This window comes from Micrasema longulum, unplaced genomic scaffold, assembly GCF_059751315.1.
Source record: "Micrasema longulum isolate JH-2025_06_02 unplaced genomic scaffold, ASM5975131v1 h1tg000008l, whole genome shotgun sequence".
NCBI lineage: Eukaryota > Metazoa > Arthropoda > Insecta > Trichoptera > Brachycentridae > Micrasema > Micrasema longulum.
Window position 1 is genome coordinate 394,858 of NW_028277216.1, and position 6,000 is coordinate 400,857.

Below are 6,000 nucleotides of genomic sequence, written 5' to 3' on the forward strand. Positions count from 1 at the left end.
CATTGTCATTCACTCTTGCATCCCCAAACATACCTAGAGCTGACTCCAGCCCATCTCTCCTTGTTCCCACCCAACCATTAAGATCTCCAGCCAAAACTATCCTTTCGCTATCTTTTTTCCCATTCATCACATTCATTAGACTCGTCCAAAACTCGTCCTTCTCAGATTCACAGTCGGAGTTGACAGGAGCGTATCCTATGATAACAAGCAATCTTGTCAGTCCGACCTTTAATCTGACAAACATGAGTCTCTCACTTACAAATTCATATTCATTCATGCCCTATATCATTCTTGGCGATAGAAACGCAGCAACACCCCGGCAAGCTCTGTCCGTCTCAGGGAGACCGGACCAGAGGACCAGAGTATCACCGTGCTCCATCGAACCACTCCCTTTCTTCCAAGTCTCAGAGACACACAATAAATCTATACATTTATTCTTCATTATACCACACAGTTCATTCATCTTATCAGTCATACGCCCTCTTACATTCCAAGTGGCAATTCTACATTCCTGAGAATTCCTCCTCTTTGCGCCCCCCCCGAGAGAAGCGACCTGATGGGTTGCGAGCCTCATCGCGGTCAGCTAGCGGCATTCTCCCATTCTACCATGACATTAAAACTAACTTATAACTTAACATTCTTCCCACATAATACTAAAAATATACACTTAATTAATTATCAACATTATATATTGTAAAGGTGGACCTCGGCTTTAGGCTCCGTCGGATAAATCTCCGGGCGTGGCTTTTGACCCCTTCATCATATTCTGCCTTGCTTTCCCACAGGTTTGATTTCACGTGTCCGGGGTATAACAATTAGGTGGTAAATAAGAAATAAAAATCCAATTTAAGATAAGCTCTGGTGGAGCATGTATATTTAGTCAACCAACTAAATTAGGCTTAAGATTACAGCTGTTATAATAAAAAATACGAATACATGCCGGGGAGGTCAATCCCTGCTAGCTAAATAATTGCCACAGCTAATCTAAACTATCAAATCATATTGCCCTGATAAGAAATTGTTTGGAAGACAAAAAGGACTCACGGCTGACTGTAGTTTTCCTGGCCAGAACTGGAGTGGGGCTCCAGGTCGATTATGCAGTCTCCATGGTCTGGGGACGGCTGGGCACTGGCTCTTCCACTCGTAACTTTTTGACGGATTTATTGCACAATTACGCGTCGGCAATTATCCATACAATTAATTTACCGATCGGGTTCTTATTTAGACAGCGATAACTAAGATCCCTGACTCCCGTCTCTAGGCGACGGAATCGACGGCAAAGAATTTCTGGCGGAGAAAATAATATTTAATTAATTCATTCCGCACTTAGCAATTATTTGGAGGAATAAGATTTTGTCCATCTTCAAAATGATGGAATCCGAACTATTCAGCGGGAATAAGTCTGCGATGCGACAAGATTGAACTACTAACACAAACCGAAGTAAAAGGACTTAGAATGCCTTAGAATGCTTTAGAACGACTTAGAATGACTTAGAATCACTTAGAATGATGCAGAATGATTTAACATGATCTAGAATGCCTTCTAAAATTAAAGTTTTCGATTTTATAGCATTTAATTAATAACATATTACGCTTGACAGTATAAGTGGCCAATAGCAAGAGCTAGACCTGTAACTGTCTTAGTGTAACATTAAATGTCCAATGAGAGACAAGATAATACATACTTAAAATGGCCGCTAAGATTCTACCCCTAAGTAAGCCAATAAGATCTATTTGCGGTCCATTTTAAAATATGTTGAGTTATGGTTACGCCCACTTCCTTTATTTGTGTGCATAATTCGTTGAACTTCTGTGAGGTCACTGATGTTGGCGGAATGCAAAAAGGAACAGATCCTCACTATGGTAAACTCTTGTACATTTGAACATCTGGCAGCTATATTTCATTGTGAGTTATTATTTCCTTTGACCATAAAGCTGTCATGTCCCTGGTTTCATAGATAGGGTGACCATAATTTTAGTATTTTTGTAATAATATTCCCCTTGAGTCTGACTATTTCTTAATTTTACATATTAAATTTATACTTATATATATATATAGGTAGGTTAGATCTGTATGAAAGTTATGTAAATCTACTACATAACAATATATAAACTAACTTAGTATCCTACACAGATTGTTCACAGTTAAGCAATATACGGTACAAGTACCTACACCTCGTTTTATAATATTATGTATTATAATATTAATTAAAAGTCCTTTATAATCTAGCCTATACTGTTTTGTCCTTTTACTTCACTTTCACTCTCTTGCTGTCGGCTTGTCGCGCGGTGGTGCGGTGGTGCGGTGGCGGGGTGCGGGGCGTCACTCAGCTGCAGGGGCGCGGTGGGCGCCGGTAGGGGTGCGGGCGCGGGGGCGGGGGATGCAGGGGATGCGAGGAGGCTGGCCGCTGACCGCCGGGTCGCGGCCGCTAGCGCTGGTCGCTGCTCGCTAGGCCATCTGGTCGCCACGTGCAGAGACTACTCTGCTGGCCTGCACTTACCCACATGTTGAGACGGGGACAGGGGAATTCCAGGAAAATACTATATTGATTTCGTGTACCCGGTACCGGCGGTACCCGGGTAGCTTTTTAGTCTTATTATTTTCAACAGCCCAGAATATTTATGTATAAATAATTTTAAACTGGCTACACTATTTATAAAAGACACAGTTTTATTCGATCACATGTAACACAAACTATAGTACAAATTTATTACCAATAATGCGTATTGAAGTATCTTGCAAATTTTCAAATATTTTCCCACGTATTATGTATGCAGGTTTCTTAGGTACAAAAGCGTGTCTAAGGAGGTTTGTCGCTTCCTCCCAAGAGCTAACGCCTTCTTTGATTCCATGCCACCATGTTGCGGCCTCTTCTGTCAACAGGAGCGATAGTCCTCTTAAAGCGTTTTTGTCGTCGATGTCTTCGGTACTATAAACACTAATGATGCTGCGACAAATGTCTCAGCAACGTTCTGATTACGAGTACCGTCATATCGAGCGGTACACGCTGTCAATGTTCCACATCGTTTACTTCCATTAGTATGCACGTTTTTCATGGATTTTATTATTTCACTTAACTGTTCGTTCGTAAATGTTATAATGCGTTTATCTTGCATTTTCACAACAACCTACTGCATCAACTTAATATATAAATAATATTTATAAGTAGCTAAGCAATACGTTCCTTCATCACAATAGATGAATATTTGAGGTTAAGTATGAATAGCAAAGAGTGAAATTTAAGATTCAAAGCTGAAAACAACCGTTGTTGGAACAAGTATTGGAAATTAATACTATCAATACCCACAAATAATACTATGACAACCTCGAAAAAGGTAATTAAAAAATAAAAATATATAAAATGAAATAAAAATTAGCGTTAAAAAAAACATATTAATTAAGAGAGTGAGAGACGTTTGGTTTAGTCGGGCGCCAGTTATCCGTAAAGAATAACAATTAGATTAAAGTTGCATTCAGTTTAATTATGTCAATGTGGAGGGGTAAGAAAGGAATAAAGATAAAATGTGGAAATTAAATGTATTTAAATTAAATTATGAACAATATCTAACCTAGCTTAGAATTAGACTTAACCTACTTAAACCATAAACTTAAAATTAACCTGACGCCCTGATGCGGCGCGCGGCGTGGTGACGCGAAGGCGGCGTGGGTCCCTGGCGTGCGGCGTGGGCACAGGACGCGATGTGGGCGGCGGCGTGGTGCATCGTAGGGGGAGGCGGCATCTGGCTGCGGCGACAGGGGTAGCTGGGACGGCGGCGTCCAGCTGCGGTAAGGTATGCCGCGAGGACGGCTCGTCATGAGCGGCGGCGTGGCTTCCTGTCCCATGGCGGGGCAAGGAAGAGAGTCTAACAAGGAAGAGAGTCCGGGAAGCGGGCGTCACGGTTTTTATCATCTTTTAGACGTCCCCCCTTCCCGGTTGGTCTCGTCGCTCTCATTGGCGGGCGCACGCTTCGGTTGGGGCGGTCTTCTTTTCTCGCCGAATCCCGTCTTTCCCGCCAAATGGTGTTCTTAAAACTTATTCTACTACTTAAATATTAAATTAACCTAGTCTTATAATTAACTTATGATAAGAATCGGAATAATCGGCGAGCGTGCACGAGAATAGGTATGAAGGTAGAAGAAGCGAAGTCTATATGATGAGATAGAGTGACGTGGCGTTCCATCCTCTCTACCTACTTTCACGGGGAAACGGCGTGATGGTTGCTGTTATAATTTTCATGTAAAATATAAATATGTTATTCATGGAAATAAAGTGATTTGGATTTCGAAATATAAATATTATTTTAAACTATTATTATTCGCGTTTTTAAAAGTGTCCTGAGCTTCACAAGTATTGACATGTGGCCGGTTCTTGGGGGTACCTTCTCGGCAAGAACAATAGGCTCCCGATTGCCTGGGCGAACGGACTTTTATTACCTTCAACGACCCTTGCGAAAGGCGCAATTCGGGTCATTGTTGCTTCCAAAAAATCTAACGGTATTTTTTTAAAGATAGACGCGTTCACAATAATTATTTTTAAACAAGAAATTATAGAATTGATGGATTTGGCACAGCGGTACTTTCGGTCTATATCAACTATTTTACATACCTTTGAGCTTTTATTCCTTTCATTTCAGCACTTATAAAGTCCGTATTTGCAAAATACATACCTTTGAGCTTTTATTCCTTTCATTTCAGCACTTATAAAGTCCGTATTTGCAAAAAATGAAGCCATCATAAAAGCATATATTTTCGGCAAATTATCAGACTGAGCTTTCACAAAACCAATGTCTGACATAATGTTAGATATGTAATATCTTTCTAACCTGTTTATCGTTGAATATGATGACAGTTCACCAGATTTTTTCACAGAAAACACATCAAATAAACAAACCGCACGCCAAGTCCCCGTCTGTCATTAATCTTGGATTGCGACGTCACAAAGAGAACAACCGATGACGGCGCGTTTATAAATGTTTAAATTTCATACTAATTAAAAACGCAATTTAATGATATACAACGAATTCCAATTGAATTTTAACTGTGATATTCAGCGTGACCAAAAATATTTCCGTCGGTAAAACCAAATTCTGGGTAGGCTGGACATTCTAAATTCATTCGTTGGAATGTACGGGACTTAAATAAACTTCCATTTCTACAACTTTAGTTACATCGGGACATCTCCATTGCAGTTGTAAATACGACATATCGAAGATCATGTCTTATATGGGATTAATAAGAATGAATCTTAATACTAACAAGAATTGCGACACTTTAACCCTGCAATAGTTTTTTCATTAAAAACTTGACAATCTCGAAAAAGTAATTAAAATAAAAAAATATATAAAATTAAATAAAAATTAGAGTTAAAAAAATCATTAATTAAGAGAGATTGAGAGATGTCTGGTTTTGTCGGGCGCCAGTTATTCGTAAAGAATAACAATTAGATTAAAGCTGCATTCAGTTTAATTATGTCAATGTGGAGGGGTAAGAGAAGAATAAAGATAAGTGAGGAAATAAAATGTATTTAAATTAAATTATAAACAATATCTAACCTAACTTAGAATTAGCCATAACCTACTTAAACCATAAACTTAAAATTAACCTTACGCCCTGATGCGGCGCGCGGCGTGGTGACGCGAAGGCGGCGTGGGCACAGGACGCGATGTGGGCGGTGGCGTGGTGCATCTTAGGGGGAGGCAGCATCTGGCTGCGGCGACAGGGGTAGCTGGGACGGCGGCGTCCAGCTACGGTGAGGTGTGCCGCGAGGACGGCTCGTCATGAGCGGCGGCGTGGCTTCCTGTCCCATGGCGGGGCATGAGAAGTGACGTCGGGTGCGTGGAGGGACGCACGACGTGGGCGGCTCGTCATGAGCGCAGCGGCGTGGGCGCGTTGGCGCGTGGGGTGCGTCACCGTGGTGCGGCGACGTGAGCGCTTGGGTTGCGTCGTAGGCGGCAGCGTTGGGGCTGCGGCGTCAGGGCTGGTTAGCCAGCGCGGTGGCT